The sequence below is a fragment of the Netta rufina genome, assembly GCF_964035555.1.
Source record: "Netta rufina genome assembly, chromosome: 8".
Taxonomy (NCBI): domain Eukaryota; kingdom Metazoa; phylum Chordata; class Aves; order Anseriformes; family Anatidae; genus Netta; species Netta rufina.
This window is the reverse complement of record NC_140131.1, coordinates 6144836-6163007: the sequence shown is the minus strand read 5'-3', so window position 1 is coordinate 6163007 and position 18172 is coordinate 6144836.

Genomic DNA, 18172 nt, shown 5'->3' with positions numbered 1-18172 from the left:
CTCCTGTATGGCAAAGGGTGAGAGCAGTGAAGTATCTGGCTGGTAGTTTAATCATATGTTTTGGTGATGCTGCCTGTGAGTGCTGAGTCAAGTCTGATAGAGAAATGAACAGGGTTATCATGCAAAAAATGAGTCTTCATATGCTAACTTGATTTTTATGCTGAAATCATGTTTAAAGGTCAAACTGCCTATGGCACAGACCATGCAAAATAGTATTTAAAATGTACGCCAATACAGAAGAATTGTACTTCAGACTTGAGAGGAATTAATGAATAATGCAGAAGACTTCAGCTGGCATGAAACGTTATTTCCCTTCCTGCAGGGGGGTGAAAGCTTATGGCTAAACATCACAGAATGTGAGGATCCATGCCATAGATCAGTATTGTCTGTCACAGAAATAAATTGGTTCTGTTTGCTCAGCAGTTGTTCTTGGATCAGTAGGAAAGTAAATGTGTCAGTTTCCTGCTTTGTGTATTTTCTCCTGTATCCTTCAAAAAAAGAGCCACCCCATGCATCAGAAGTGCAAAGACATCCTTCTCAGCACTCTTATCAGCAGAACAAGTTGGTTTGGATTGCTTGTCCTGCTATTTTTGCTACCTTGCTTTTTAGTGGTAACAAAACTCATTTTGAAACTTCTAATCCCCTCTACACATTTCTTCTGCTGTGGCAATGGAAATGCGTTGTGGGAGAAAAATGCCATAGGAAGACTTAAAACGCTCCTGCAGCCCTCCGTAGTAGGAAAACTCAAAAATATCTGAGTCAGGCACTAAGTACTTAGATGAGACCACAGTTCAGGTCTGTGAATGGAGCGTTCTTCTGTAAGGCCAGGAGCCTCTCGTTTCATTGTGCCTCAGTTTGCCTGCTTTCTTCCATGCTATAGAGACTGATGTTTATGGAAGTGCTGTAAAATGTAGCCTGCTAAACACTATTGCTTACAGAAACAGAGCAACAGGCAAGAATTAAAAGGCCAGCTGCAAAGGACTTCATTGTATGGTTTGAGTGCATGCATTATATCAAGACCAAAAACCTTAGCAGCTTTTTTTTGTGCATGAATTATCCAATTCTTCTTTGTTGGCAAAATGAGGCTGGCTTTATCATGAGACCTCTTTGTGCTGAAACAAGGAAAAACATGCAGTCAGCTTTTTTTTTTTTGGCTTCCAGATCTAGAATACATCAGCTGGGAACTTTCTGTGAAAATGAAAAGGGAGGCAAGGATATTTTCTGAGCTTTAACTGATAATCAGGTGAACTTTTGGTGGAAAAATCCAGGTCTCTATTTGCTTTTGTCTTCTGCTTTTGATGTCCACTTGTTGCAGATTCCATGCCCTCACTTATTATGAGGAGCCACTTTACTGTGCAGTCTGCATCCACCAGTAGCTGCAAACCTTCAACTGCTGTGAGAAAGCACCACATGGCACTTAAATTTAACATCCATTCTTCTGTCCAAGTCAAGATTTTAAATTGGTGACAGGACCCTATACCATGGCTATGTATGTAGCTCACCACACAGATCAAGTTTGTCTGCATGTTCTTTCTCATCAAAGGGACAAACAAGCCATTACTTTAATAAGGGAAAGGGGAGGTAAGGGAAAGGGGAGGAACTGGAGGTGTTAATTCAAGCCTGTAGTGTTAACAGATCAAATTATTAAGCTATATATGAGAAACATCTGACATGAAGACAAATCACGATAAGCCAGTTTACCTCTTTGTCAAGGTAATTTTGTCTGTCAGTTAAGTGGGAACAAGTAGCTCTGACTACAAGTATATATGGAAAATTTAGCCCAAAGTTTTCAGTGGCTCATTCGCAGACATTTTTGGAGGGAAGGGTGTCTCAATACCATTCCAGTTGAATATTAACAGCTTGGCTCCAGGAATAAAAAGTATTTGTATAAAATTTATGGATGATGCCACCCTGGGAGAGGCTGCAAGACTCTGTGGGGATAAAACTACCTTTCAGAATTACCTTGGTGCCCTGAAGAAAAGCTCTGAAATCAAAAAGGTGAAATGCAATAAAGATGAAAGCCAAGTACTGTACTTATTTCAGGATTTGACTTTTCTTTTTTACCTGAGGGAGAATAACTGGTTAAGTAATGTGGGAGAAAAATTATTTTGAATTTATAGTTTGTAATAAACAGTATTGATGTTCTGTGCCCATCTTTTGTCCGTCATACTAAGGAGGGAAGCTGTATTCAGGATGTAAGATGGTATTTATTCCAGTTAATGCTGGCAGTACCTGTGATACAGCAATGCTCTTCAGGTGTTAATAAACCAGAGAAGAGACAAAATGAGAAAATGATAAAGGTTTTAGAAAGGCAGATCAAGCCTAAGCTGGCTTAGAAAAGATGACTGTTCTGATAAGTAAAGCAGAGGACTGATTTTTTTGTCTGTGGCAGGCAAGGTAAGTAATGAGCTGGATTCTACATTGAAGCAGGTCCAGATTTAGTAACAGAAAAACTTCCAAACTATAAAGGTACCAGAAATACTAGACCACGCAATGAAGCAGCAGACAGGACTTTCTTCAAAAGGGATCTTGACGAGCAGGTTAGACTCACACTTGTCAAAGGTGAAATGGGTGAAGCATCTTCACAGCCTTGATGTGTGGGAGGCTGTCTTAGCCCCAGGCATCTCTTAGGTGACACCAGTAGACCTTGGCTCTTGCTAGACTGCATCCAGGTCTGGCAAGGAAATGTCTGTCCACCTGCTCTGAGCAGAAACAGACTTGTGTGCTGTCGGAGTACCTGTGAGTCTTCTTGCTAGTCTGGAGAAAGTGATGGCTATAATAGGAATATCTGAGGTCCCTTCTGATCTGATATTTAATTGGAAATGCTGTATTTAGAGATGGCAATGCCAGGGGGAGGGTTCAAATCTAAGCCTACATCTGTCATGTGCATTTTGATACAAGTCAGAATGTGTAATCAGCCCTGGAGCCTGAGGCAAAAGAAAATCTAGGATCTACAAAAAAGTATCACTCAGATAAGCATCACTCTTCCCAGCAAACCAGTATTGAGCTGATGTTCTTGCCAGTTAGGATGCTCTTTGCTGCTAGTAGCCATCTGCCTTGAAAACGAGGATTTCACACTTCAGAACTTCTGTCAGTAGCTGAATTAGCTGAGATTTCTGGCCAGACTTTAGTGCATACCTATTATTTTTGCCTACCCAGACAAACATCCGCTTCTAAACCCAGCTGTGCCAACAGCTGTTGTGCTTCACTTCAGAAGCAATCCCTTTTTAATGAGCAGTAGAATCATTTCTTTGTGTAGGAATTCTGTATATGTAGTTTTGAATATTTTTTGTTATCCTTCAGGTTTAAAAATAGATATTATGTCTACCTTAAAAAAAAAAAAAAAAAAAAGGAGTTTAATGTAAATAGTAGATAATTTTCCAAAAGGTACTGCGTAGAAATGTTAGATGAGACTGCCTTGTCTGTTAGGCCTCTTTTCTTGCTCTAGCACCATTGTGTTTTAACTTTTTATGGCATCCAGGATGAAATCACCAATTACAAAGTAGAGGAGCAACAGCAGATCTACCTATCCAGTTATGTTCCTAGAGGCGGCACTTAGTGTTCATAGCTGCAGTGATGCCCTTTAGAGGTATAATATTTCACATGATAAAGGTTAGGAACACGGTGAGATGCTTGGAATAAATAATCCCAGTGAAATGCATTGAGCTGTTTGGTTTGTTCTGGATTTGTTTGTAGGATCTCCTTAGCTGTGCTGTGTAGCAGAGGAAAATCTTCCCCTGTGCAATCTGATTCTCAACTGTGCTTGTTATTTTGCAGGTACAGAGCTGCATTTTTCATGAGGTCCCCACCAAAGCAAGCTGTTGGCAGAACCAACTGGATTCAAAAGATTTTCTAAGCCACAAGGGTGGACCAAGACCCACAAAACCTAACCAACTCTTCCAGAGTTATTTCCTGGTTCCTACAACCACAACTGATAACCAGAGGCCAACCTGAAGCTGTGCTGGGATATGTATTTTTATATGGCTACTGTACTGGGAAGTGTATATTTTGATTTGCACATACCAGCTATGGCTGCTATGTGTAATTATGTGAATTATGTTGTCTTATCATGTGCAATTCCAATGTGATAACAGTTATTAGGCAGAGCATAATTTGGTACACCATGTTGACCAAGCTTTGTTTTAAGCTGTTCCTGTGTGCCATTTTAAAGTGGTGTCCTCACATCATTAATATGATCTACTTAACCAAATGCGATGGCTCGGTACACAAAAATGTGAGTGCAGTACCTCAATAAAATCAGGCTTTTGCTTGTGTTGCATTTTTCTTCATTTATCATTTTTCCCCAACTTTATTTCCTCGAACTTCTCAAAGTGGATTTTAGAATTATTTTTATGGGAAAATTTCCCTACCAAATGAAGTTAGTCAAAAAGTGCCAGTCAAAGAGCAGAAGGAAAAATGATTTTTGCCAGTTTATTTTAATTTTGCCATCTGGTTTCCTTTGAGGATTCAGCCTTGAGATTCATATAGAAATGAGAAATGTATTCTTCATTTTAAACCACCAGTAAAAGATTTTTAGAACAAAGAGGATTCAAGTTCTTTAAACTTCATACAAACTCAAACTAGTTAGTGAACTAGCAGTCTTGTAGTTCTTAAATTGTGAAGTGATAAGGTATTTTGTGTTGCAGATCAAAATATTTATCTTTTTGTCTCCAGGGCAATTTCTCAATCTTTGATTTCTCATAAGATCATCCCTTGGATACAGAGCTTCTTATTCATTTTGAGTGTTTTAAGATACCAAAGTAACAAATTGTAAAACCAGAAGGCAAAAAAAAACCACCAACAACAAAAGCACTAGTGTTTTGCTTACTTCTAATGCCTGTTTTTTTCTGTTTTTCTCTTAGGAAAATCAATTTATTAGCTAGCTAGCTTGTAATTAAGGGTCTCTAAATACCACTAAAAAGTACCTCCTACACTGGTTTCATTAGGTGATTCAGTGTGTTGCCCATAATTGCTTTCAAATGTGCAATCACAACAAAGGTGTCTCCCTGTGCTTTACAGACATAAGGCTTAATGTACTTGTTAGGCATAGCCCTGTTTTTTGCCCTGGGAGCATTTCAAGGAGCATTTTAAGCTTGTTGTTTAAATGACTGTAGTAAAGCAAACTCAAGGCTATTCTGTTACCATTACGTATACTAATGTTAATAAAAAGAACTTGCAAGAGTTGCTGTGAGCAGTTTTTTTCCCCTAAAAGTGGAAGAATTTTGTTAATTATAAGGTCAAAATAAAAAGGGGAGAATGACTTAATATGCAATAGGCCTCAGTGACTGTTGTGCATAGAAAGTCTGCATTATCTTCCTGTGTACCTACCCAATATCATCAGAGCAGCACAAACAGCAGCCTCTGATTGATCTCCTTGGGACTGGGCAGGCTGGGTGCTACTGGTAATTCTGGGACTGGCTGCATCTTTCTTTGAAGTCACACTGGTAGAAATAGCTCACTCTAAAGTGGTCTACCCTTGTCATCCCTGTCATTCTCTAGATATTTCAGTATTACTAACTTGCTGTTCACTTCTAATACTAGTCTAGGTAGAAAATACATAATGGTTCTACAGTATCAGTCAAGTTTGTAACAACTTTCATAATTCATCACCTCAGTTAGGTTCTTTGGCCTTTGCAACTTCTAAATTATGGGACTAAAAACAAAAGGTCACAGGTTTATTGAATGAAAGTAATGTCAGTTTTAATTGTTTTCCTAACATGGCAAATGCTCAAGATTCCTGAGATGACTCAATCCTTCGAGTTATGGAGCACATGAGGCAGGAAAAGCGTAAAGATTCAGCTTCTTCCTAGGATAGAAACGAGAAGCTTTTAAGTTTCCATCTATAAGCCTGAAGCTTAAAGAAATCTTATCTCTCTCAATTGCAGGTAAGGAATTTAATATTTTGTCAAATAAATTCAGAAGTGATTATAGCTCTAAGGTTAGAGGAATGGAGACATAGTAGGTGTACATGGAAGATGTACTTTTTTAAGTTTAAAATATTAGGGAAAAACATAAGTAGAAAATATAAGTAAACTTCAAATGTTAACAGGCATTAAATAGGTGGTTAAAGAGCTGTTAATGTTGTATTGCGTTGAAAACAGAGGATGAGAATGCTATGCAACAGATAAGCAATATGTTGTCAGTTCTCATATTTCATACGATAATCTGGATTCCACAGATAAAACCTTGCAATTACATGGTCCTTTGCCATTATTTCTGCCTCTGCTTTTGGGCAGTGTTTAACAGATGGAAACCTTTTATATATTCAGGTGAGGACCAAGAGAGTACCAAAATGGCTCTGCAAATAATTTTCAAATAGACATAGGACTGGACTCCATCCAGGGAAAACAGGGAGGAAAAAAAAACACATGGAAATCAGGCCTTAGGTCAGGACCACCCTGCCCAAAGTTGTTGCTTAGCCTAGAGAGGAGGGTGAAGAGGAATGTGTTCCTCTTGTTCCTGATGACTACCTGGTTCTGCAAACAAACAGGTAAGTACCTTTCCCTTAATGAATGCACTGCAAAATGGAATCATTATTTTTCCCTAAATGCATCAACCACAGAAATTTCAGTAAATTGAGTCTGCTCTTTCTACAATGCTAAATCAAAATGTCAAACCAACACAACTCAATTATAGGAGAGGAAATAAAGCAACATGCTGAATACCAGCAAGTTATTTATGCAATACTTCAAATTGCCAATGCAGTAACTACCTGTGGAAAATGAGAACAGACAAGAGCAGCATAGATGGGAAAATTCACTCAGGGTAACTTACTAGCAAAGTTTTAGAATCCAATTTTTTAATTTTTTTTTTACCCCTTCTGAGTTTCATAGATCAGCTGCACACCCTTCAGTCTGTTACTGGTTTTGCTAAAAAGTATTTTAGGTGCAAAGAATGAGGGGAGGGAAAGAAAAAGTCACAATTCTTATATGTGGGTTTTAAAACAGGTAGAGGAACTTGTTATTTTTTTCATTTTCCATGTTGCCATTCTTAAAACATAAAAATAAAAAACAGTCATCCTAAAATCCATAGTGAAGACAGCATTGCACGTGAAGCATTTTTCTTCATATTCTGGAGCAAATATAAAAACCTTATTTTAATAATGCTGAAAGATATGGTGCAGTGCCTTTAATGTCACGTGAGGTCAGATCTGAGTGCTTCATACTGAATGAAAAGCCAGATATATTTTCAGTAAATTAAGTAGATTTATTTATGTGGAATGCAAGAAATCCAGAATCTCTCCACAACTAATGGGAGACATTAAGTAACTCCAAGAAACACATTTGATATCAATGTAAAACATCGTTTAAATGTAATAGTAGCTGTTTGAACCACAGCTGGGGAATCAATTATTACGGTTATTGACTCTAATGAGTACAGGTAGAGGTCAACTGAGTAATGTGGTTCTTTTAAAGAACAAGTTAATAGATTTTGTAATTTATGTGTATTTCATCTTTATTTTCTGTTTCAATGGGATAGCAGGAACTGGGAAAGCAAAGGTTGGGAGGTCTGGTTAAATCTTGTGAAGAGCTAGGTAAAGTACACAAGTAGTAAGTCCTACAGATCTTTACCTTTAAACATACTGAGTCTGTACACAAGTTGGTGGCAAAGCCTGTTACAATACCATGGTAGGATTGTGATTTTAAAGATGTATATACTGTAGACACATCTGTATGTTGATATATGTTCCTTTTTGGGGCTGTTGGTGTGGTCTGCCTTGGTCTTGCTGAGCCTTAGTTTTCATTCTCACCCCTTCTCTGTCCAGGGATGTACGGGTGTCCCGATGTATGGGTGTTCTCCCCACAGCACCACCACTGTGGGGAGAAGGGTTAGAGGAAAACAGCATTTTCCTTCTCTTCCCCATCACATGCCTCTCTCTTCCCAGCAGAGCAGAATCTGCTGCCTCATCTGCAGTTGTTTGGTCCCAGGAGAGAGTTTTGCTTGAAATGGGAGTCCTATATGCTGAAAAGTAACCCTGCAGGATTTAGAAGGTTCCAGCAAGTGCAAGGTCCCCCTGTGACAGGCTTTGGGGTTTGTCATGAGTGACCCTGGTCTTCCAGTAGGATTGGCTAGAAAAAAAGGAGCAAAATAAGAAAGAAACGTACAGCCCTCTGAGTTTCTACTGACCTCTTATTTGAAATGCTGGAGCAGTGTGACACTCGTTTGGTATCAGCATCATGAAAAATCCAGCCTGTCTGTCCTAAGTCTCAGCGTCTGATGACTGCACACCATGGCTGTGTTTATGACAACAATAAAAGTGTGTGTGGGGGCAGACGGATGGAATGGAAAAGTCTGATTTTCTGCTAGAACTGAGAGAATAAATGTAAAAACTGCTGGGAATAGCCAGTTTTCATGCCACAAGAGCCAGGTTGTGAACTCAGTACCAGGCAGGATGAGACCCAAACTCCTCTCTAGCAGCTCTTGAGTTTCAATCATATCCTAGCAATATTTTCTCATTTTGGCTAAACGGATGAAGAATGACAGATTTCACTCGGTAATTTTATAGCAGATAGAGTTTGTAAGATATGAGCTGGACTCTAATGTGTTAAGTGACTTTGCTTCTCTTTGACTAGATGGAGACTTGAGAGCACTCAGCCCTTTCCAGGATGGAGCTTTAAAGAGCAGTCAGTAAGAAGTAGCATGTTGCCTCCTGTATAGCTTTACCTGCACCTACACTGCATTCATGATGAGGAAATGTGGAGGTAAATGCACCTAAGCCAGCACATGGAGGATATTCATTTCATGTAAGAGACAAAAACAATATACACAAATTGTATGTCTCAGTTGATATCTTACCTCAGTTGATAGGTAAGAAATTTGAGAGTTCAATCTGAGAATGTGAAAACTTCATCTCTAAACCCCTGAGTGGTGTGACCTAGTGTTTGGCCAACTCACATGCACACGCTGCCTTGGCAGACCTTAGAAGGCTACCAATTGAGAACGCATACAGCAAACAGGGACCTATGGAGAAGAATGGCACTGCTAAACTGTGTATGACAGATAGTCATGAAGCATTTTCAGGTGTGTTAACTACATTTTTGGAGATAGAGTGATCAGGTCACCTGGGAGGGATAGGGAGTCTAGGTCACTAATGGGAAAACCGAGTGAAAGTGAGTTAATTGCTCAGACAGCAATTTGAAAAAATAGTTGGGGGATATGCAGGGAGGTGAAAGGGGGGTAGAAGAGGATGGGGCTGGGGTTCTGGGATGGCAAGGGAAATCTCTAATTGTTATGCCCTTTTCCCCTCTGACTCCACTTTTCATTCATGTGATCCACCATTATCACTTACTATTCTTTCTTCTGCATGTGAATTTAAAGCATCAAGTCAGGATGGAAAATACCTCTCTCAAACATCTCCATTCCGTGGAGAGAAAAAAAAAAAAAAAAAAAAAAACAACCACAGAAGGATCATAATGTTAACAGCAAATGTATGCGAGCCCTACTGGTAACGTGCAAGTGACTTCCTTCAAGTTCTTATGAGTTTTGGGACTCTTCACTTTGTTGCTGATTAGCAAGCTAATGGGTGGCGGTTGTTGTAAAGGTCCCTCCAATGCATCTCAACTGCAGAGCTTGCTCCACTTGAGGAAAATAATGTTCCTTTCGGGTTATCAACAGGTGGTATTTCATATTTATCAACTTGGCAACAGTAAGTTATATGAGGAGCTGAAGAGTCCTCAGTGGCAGCAGTAGCATTTCAATAATGTAATTTTCCAAGTTACTCAGAAGACTACAATATCCTTTTTTTTTTTTTTTTTTAAAAAAAAAGAAAGAAAAAGTTGTTGCATTGAGCAGTCACTATGAAGTGTTAGTCAAGGGAGGTGGAATGATAATTTAACTTGCGCAGTAATTGTTAATTATGAGCCAGCCAAAAATAATGTCACAAAATGTTATGTTTTGTGCATCTGCATCCATATCTTTTTGGAATAGCAAAAGGAAGCATAAAGTATCCCAGGACAGAGAATAATAAAAGTGCAGAACTCTGTTTCAGTGGTATAATGAGACTAAATTAAATCTGAAAGTTGCAGTTGGGGTATTCAAACACCTGTAGAGAGGATTCCCTGGCAAATCATTGAGCTGCATCTGCATGGTGTTCAGCATCCACTGCTAATTCCACACAGTAACATACAGGAAGAGGAAAAGGGAAATAGAGTAGCAACAAGCATGCACATTGGGAAAGGATGGAGTTGGAGAAGACTTTTTCAAAAGCAGATATGAGATAACAGAAAGCCTGCTGAAGGCATTAGTCCTTGGTCTGTCTGGTCGTTTACCTCAGAGGTACAATCTGTAAAGCTGTATTGATCTGTCCTGTCAAGGACACAGGGCAGTAGAGGCCTAGGTCCAGCTTTATCATAATTTGCAAAAAGTCCCTTGGTTCAGGTTGCTTTGGGACAAAGCTGTGAGGAGCAATGCCAGTGGTACTCCATCTGTTTTCTTGTACTATTTGAAAAGCACATAAAGAAGAAAAGAAGGACCAGGCGAGAGATGAAATGGTTTTGCACTTGGGGAACATGGGGCGTAGTGCTCCAGAGGGGATGTGGATGTACCCCCATAGCAGAAGTATTCAGTGCAAGCTGCTTTCATGTTATTTATGAGCAACCCAAGGGTACTGAGGGAACTGGCAGAGGAGCTGGCCAAGCCACTTTCCATCATTTATCAACAGTCCTGGCTATCAGGGGAGGTTCCAATCGACTGGCGGCTAGCAAACGTGACGCCCATCTACAAGAAGGGCCGGAGGACAGACCCGGGAAACTACAGGCCTGTCAGTTTGACCTCAGTGCCAGGAAAGCTCATGGAGCAGATCCTCCTGAGAGTCATCATGCAGCAATTGCAGGGGAAGCAGGCGATCAGGCCCAGTCAGCATGGCTTTATGAAAGGCAGGTCATGCCTGACGAACCTGATCTCCTTCTATGACAGAGTGACGCGCTGGGTGGATGAGGGAAAGGCTGTGGATGTGGTCTACCTTGACTTCAGCAAGGCTTTTGACACCGTCTCCCACAGCATTCTCCTCAAGAAACTGGCTGCTCTTGGCTTGGACTGGCGCACGCTTCGCTGGGTTAGAAACTGGCTGGATAGCCGGGCCCAAAGAGTCGTGGTGAATGGAGCCAAGTCCAGTTGCAGTCCAGTCACTAGTGGCGTCCCCCAGGGCTCGGTGCTGGGGCCGGTCCTCTTTAATATCTTCATCGATGATCTGGACGAGGGCATCGAGTGCACCCTCAGTAAGTTCGCAGATGACACCAAGTTAGGTGCGTGTGTCGATCTGCTCGAGGGTAGGAAAGCTCTGCAGGAGGATCTGGATAGGCTGCACCGATGGGCTGAGGTCAACTGCATGAAGTTCAACAAGGCCAAGTGCCGGGTCCTGCACCTGGGGCGCAATAACCCCAAGCAGAGTTACAGACTGGGAGAGGAATGGTTGGAGAGCTGCCAGGCAGAGAAGGACCTGGGAGTGATGGTGGATAGTCAGCTGAATATGAGCCAGCAGTGTGCTCAGGTGGCCAAGAAGGCCAACGGCATCCTGGCTTGTATCAGGAACAGCGTGACCAGCAGGGCTAGGGAGGTGATCGTCCCCCTGTACTCAGCTCTGGTGAGGCCGCACCTCAAGTACTGTGTTCAGTTTTGGGCCCCTCGCTACAAGAAGGACATCGAGGTGCTTGAGCGGGTGCAGAGAAGGGCGACGAAGCTGGTGAGGGGCCTGGAGAACAAGTCCTACGAGGAGCGGCTGAGGGAGCTGGGCTTGTTCAGCCTGGAGAAGAGGAGGCTCAGGGGTGACCTTATCGCTCTTTTTAGGTACCTCAAGGGAGGCTGTAGCGAGGTGGGGGTTGGCCTGTTCTCCCACGTGCCTGGTGACAGGACGAGGGGGAATGGGCTTAAGTTGAGCCAGGGGAGTTTTAGGTTAGATGTTAGGAAGAACTTCTTCACTGAAAGGGTTGTGAGGCACTGGAACAGGCTGCCCAGGGAAGTGGTGGAGTCACCATCCCTGGAAGTCTTCAAAAGACGTTTAGATGTAGAGCTTAGGGATATGGTTTAGTGGAGGGCTGTTAGCGTTAGGTTGGAGGTTGGACTCGATGACCTTGAGGTCTCTTCCAACCTAGAAATTCTGTGATTCTGTGTGATTCTGTAACTGCCACAGCTCACAGTATCATTGTCAGCAATGCTTGTGTTAGTCACCCTTGTGACTTCATTTTTAATGGCAAATTAAAATCCAAATATTCACCCACTCCTGTGCTTTTTTTCTGGTGTCTGACACAGTAATAGAAATGTGAGGGAAAGATTTGGGGGAAAGTTATTTCCAGTCTTTTCACTTTTTAAAAAAATTTCTTTCTTTCTGCTTCAAGATAGAACAGTGGTTGTGTGGATTTCCAGTCCCACAGCATAAGATGATGCAGGAAAAGTACGTAGTGTTTTCTTTTCTGGCTAATGCCTTCCCTAACACTTACATTTTTCCAATTTATCCTTCCCTTTCAGGAACACTATGTTCAGATCAGTATGTAAGACTGTGGGGTCTGAGTGGAAAACACTGTATTAATCCCAGGTAACTTTCAGAATCTAAGCTCTTCTGAGCTTATTCAAGATAAGTCTTGAAACCAATATAGGATGTGAATATTTTAACAAATATTGGGGTAAAAAATAGACTTTCAGGACTGATGACTAGGAAGAATAGGATCCCACAGTATCAAAGGCACATAGCCTTTTACAGAACAAATTTTGAGGGGGGCAGGAATGCTGCCCATGCTTAAGAAGGGAACTGGAAGGGAAAAACCAGGGAGCACATGTTTCTCTGACAGTTAAGGAGCAGTTACAGTATAGTTAAGCATAAATTGAGTTTGCAATGTTTGTCCATTATTTTGTGCTAATCGGGAGTGTAAATTTAATATATATATATCTATCTCATTAAAACAAAAACATTGCCATAACCGTTTCTTATTTTAGCATAAGGAAATATAGTAGTTTCATTGTGCAATTATATTACTGGAAGCAATTTAAATGTCATCTCATTTCTCTATAGAACGTAATTAATATGTGTCTTATATACCAGGAATATTGTTGGATCTTATAATTTCATTTTCAAAACACAAGAACTTCAGACACAGAAGCCTCGAATCCCTAAGTAGTTGCTAGCTCTGTGTTAGCAGTTTTACAGAACTTTCCTTGTTTACATTGAAATGATCACTTCTCATCTCACTGCCTCTGCTATGACTGCAGTTCCCAGGAGCTCTGAACATCATATTCTAAAGCCTACGAGTGTCATTAGACAGGACTCTAAGCATTTCTTATTCCACTGTCTATGTTGATCCTGTGCCATTTCCTTCAGTTCAAAATCCTTTGTTCCGTAAGAAGACACTCAGGTTCATGACTAACAGAAGTGCACAAGCCTTTGTGCATGGAGAAGGATCTACAGCAGCACAGGGCAACTTGGTATGACTGCTTTGGTTGGGCAGCAGAGAATTAAAATGTACACAAAATGTATGCAGCTGGCATGCAACCTTGAACATAGCTGGTCAGAGGCTAAGAGATGAGGCAGCAAGGGATTCAGGTAGATGTAGACTTGTGATATTGTGATTGTGAGGAAAGGAATCTGGCTTTTCCTGTGGATTGCTTCTGTTTACTGCTTTGAGATGCCCAGGGGACTGAGCAATAGCTCTTTAGCTGCCAATGTCCCATAGCCACAGATTCCACTTCATACCTGTTGACTCCATTTCTATGGCATACCTGCATCCCTGGCAGATGCTATTTGTAAAGCTGGACCTCCAGGGAACGATCAATAAGCAGGTCAGTAGAGCGATAGATTAGATGACATGGTGTAGCAAGAGAGAGCTGCTCTTCCCCAGGCAGCAGCAGCAGCACTCTCCTGCCAGTCAGAGTTTTGCTGCCATGTGTGATTTGCTGCCATGTGTCACAAGTGGAGAATTGGATCCTCACTGAATACATTGAGACATTTTTCTTTCCTGTGTGTTGGGGCTGAACAAAATACCTAAAGGCTACCAGGAAAGCGTCGCATGTGTCAGCCAAATTAATTTTCTCTGTTTTCTATAGTATTTTCCAGCTGCAAAAAGAAATGAGAAAGAGTTGGCTACAAGTATTTTCAGCTACATCTATTTGATCTTCCAGATTGGAACAGTTTAGCTGGGTGCTAGAATATCAGAGCAAAATTATCCTCACCAGTCACTGCTCTGAGACCAGACGCACTGGGCTTCAGCTTGCACTGGGAGTTCCTGTAATATGTCACATGTTTTTCAAACCTGTGTTTAAATTCCTAGGGGAAAATGCACTTCTCTCACTCTTGGATGGTGCTGTGTGGCCCTGAGCCTTCTGCTCTGCATCTGTGATTCAAGAGTGCTTTTGTCAGCTGACAGCTGTAAGCAGAAGATATCTGATGCTGCACTCCTATGCACAGGTGTACATTGGCCTTGGTTTTGCAGAGCCCCTGGTTTAAACAGCTTTAAACAATATCAGAATTAGGCCCTGAATCTTAACTAAGCATCCTTCAAAATGCATCACTTTTCTGTCTCATACACTTTATTTTCTCAAATAACCCTTAGCATATATTTAATTATTTGTGCTGTGGGTATGTGTCAAGGTCTAGGACAGAATGTCTGCTCTGCTCTGTGGGCCCACTCCCTTCTCCAGGACTTCCTGCATGCTACAAGAGTAGACAGAGGATTGTGGGGGTTTTATAAATCCAGTGAGTTAGAATATCTTGAGGAGAGGGAAAAATGAGTTAGTCAGAGTACTTTTACATATAGGAATGATATTTTTGTCACCACTGTTTGAAGTGTCTACCAATTCTAAAGTACCATAAAGTTCCATAACTCACAGGAAATGTACAATTACAATAAAAATATTTTCATTCAAAACCTCCTCTTTATGCAGGGACATCCTAAGTACCTACTTTAAAATATTCCAGCATCAGTCACTGAAGAACTGTGCTGCAAGATTCTCTCCATATGGCTAGACTCAACTTAAAGAAATTTTGATGGACAAAAAAAAAGGTTGATTGTTGAAGTAGTCAGGGTGAGATGGGATTTAATCCCTGGAATACTGTGATGTTGTGCTTGATGGCAAAACTCCAGGACAACTTTCACAGCTGAAGCAAGCACCTTTTTGAAGAAAACCCAACTCTGGTTAGTAAAAAGGCAGCCCCATGTTGCAGTTGGTGGCAGAGCAGCATGTATAATATTTTCCAATAGTATTAGATGAAGGTACGAGACAGCTGAAGCATAGGTAGGACTGAGTTAAGTACAGAGGGGTGCATTTTCAAAAACACACAAGTGCTACATGTGAGTACATGGAAGGAGGGGTCCACAGGGACATCTGCAGTACGTAGGTGTTCAACTGCAGTTGGCTTTGGTGCTGTTAGCAAATAGATGCCTTGAGACACACTTAGGTTCTTACCTGTGTTCTTACTGTCTCAAACACTTCTTCAGAAAGCAGTCTGTGTGAGCGAGGGGATGGTGGGAAATCAGAGGGAGATAAAGCTCCTGCAGTAGCTTGAAAAATGGGATGTGAATGCTTTTTTAAAAGGGCATTTGATTCTGTTTCTGCGCCCCAGTCTCCCCACTTGTAAGCAGGAGAGAGTGAGTGGTCCTGGGTGTGCTGTAGTGGCGATGTTTAGCAGTCAGGCATCGTCTGCTGCCAAGTGCTTTGCTCCTGAAGCCAGCTGTGGTTGCTAAGGGACAGCAACCTAATTGACTCCAACTTTGGCTAAGCCAAGCATTTAAAAGCAAGAGTGAAGTGCTAGGGACAATGCAGCTCCCCTGCTGTCCACATAGCAAACCAGATTTGGTACTAATGTGTTTTCTAGAGCAGACAGAGGTATTTGTTTGCTATTCTTCTCTGGTAAATTAGATGTTACTCAGTGTTCTAGAGAATTACACTAATTGCTATGGTAATCATAATAGGAAGCAATTACTTTCAGCATATAACTATTTCACCTTCACAAATTTGTTTGTGACCACATCTGGCCTCGCTCCCAGCTTTATAACAAATGTTTTGCTGGAAACCAGAAAAGAACAGTTATTGCTGTGTTCTTTGGTGGGGAGGGCTTGCGATTCTGCCTGCTGGGGTCTTCCCTCTTGCCAAACCTCCAGGACATAAACAATTATTTAAAAAAATCATGATTTTTGTATACACTCTGATCATATTGACGGGGCTGTTATAGGACTGCTTTTTATTTGTTACTGGTAGGTCCATGTAGGCAAAAATGCAAAATACCAGGACCTGGGAAAAGGCTTTAATCCACGTGAAAACATGACCAGCTTGGTTTCACTTGAGCTAATCTACTGTGGTGCTGTTACTTTCCTAAGGACTTCTGTGAAGCCACTGATGTGAATATAGATTTAAGAGAAAAAAAACACAGGACAAAACTGTTTGCAGTATTAACATACAATTGTTATTATGCAAACTGATCAAATTCTGTGGCATAAGGGTCCCAGAACAGAATGCCTCACAGATATTAAATGACACTTAAAGATGAAATTCTTTAGCACCCTGCATAATAACTTTCCTGTGTTTTGTTTTTGCAGCAAGTCCTTTTTTTTACCCAATACTGCTTGATAAACTGTTTTTTTAACCCATCGTGTCTGACCTACATTGAAAATTCTCTTTGATAAACAACTACAGCAGGTTATTCACAGCAGTATTCCTCAACATCGCTAATGTTCATTAGGCCTGGCAGAATGAAAAATCCCCATACTACTAATTACTAGGTTGCTGTGCTGCTCACATAAGAAAGGTGGAAAACGTCTCGTTTGGTGCTAGGAAAGATGGATGGTGTTTTCTGTTCTGTTTGCACTTTCTAGTGCGAGACCAGCACTGAAAAATACTGAGGGGTACTACTAGCATGGATACTTTCTTCTGAAGACGTAGCTAGAGGATCGATGAGAATCGAACTTGCAGGTTCCAAAAACTTCTTCAGGGACTTGAGAAGCACAATCTGTAGCTGAAGGCTTATATCAGCACACCAGGTTAACAGAAAGTGACAGGGAGCTCCCACTAACTTTATTTAGTAAAGACTTCACTGAAGTCCTCAGCATGTAATTGGTGGCCCAGCTTCCGTTTGCCAAGACACCGTGCAAATCCAAAGCCCATAAAATGGGTTTAATCCCTCTAGCAACTGTATCGCCTCTGCAGAGCGAGCTGTACAATGCTAAATCATGCTGATGTTGTTCACTGTTAGTTATTTCTACTACAATGATTTATGGTCCTGGGCCTGATAGCCAGAACAAGTGGATTCCCAATGGGTTTGCTGGCTGAGAACATTTGCTGAGTCCTGAGTAGCACAATACATAAACAGTTTTAAGGCCAGATTTGCTATTAATTTCTGTTTTGCTCCATGTGCCAGCAATTTGCAGGAATAATTGAATTTACCTTGATATCTAGAGGTCTGCCTACACATTTTTATGAACAGACATGACCTCACTCTGTTCTTCCTAGGAAAGTACTATCTTCAAACAATAGGTTAGCAAAGCCCTGCCTCTATGCTGATATCTCCATTTGCTCAGCTTCAGGACTGTGCTATTGTGGCCGTGTGGCTTACAGCCAGCCTGAAATGCTGGCAAGAAAGCCGAGGGAAAGAGCTGGAAAAGAGAAACAAGATGGGCCAGTCTTAACAAAGCTGAAGTGAGGTATATGAAACACACCATAGCATACTTCTTCTCCAGCTCCTGCAAGTTAGGCACTGTACTGCACCTCCAGATACCTGGATGTAATTAAAAATCTCGCTTAATGTGACTTGATGCAGTTGGAGTGAGAATTCATCTTGCTAGGTGCTTTCTTTAAATGAAACCTAACCTACGTATACATACCAATTTTCAGAGAAAGTGCATTGTAACTCCCTCAGCACAATTCCAGAATATGATTCTAATGCTATAGCATTTTGGACAACAGCATACTGCACATCTGGGCGCCATGTGATTTTGAGTGATAAAAAAGTATGTGAACTGCCATTGTACACAAGTTGTCTTACAATAGCCATTTTTCAAATAGCAGTTCAGATTTCCGGTTCTGTTTATGCGGCACAGAAGGGCAGAGGACTGAAATAAAGCAGCTTTTCCAACAAAGTCATGTAATTAAAAACCGACACTCAACCACTAAAGTATTCTCCAGTGGCTGAATGAAAACTGAAGAGTGTTGAGGGATATTAGTGATGCGCTCAGTCATTTCTGACTCCCAAATT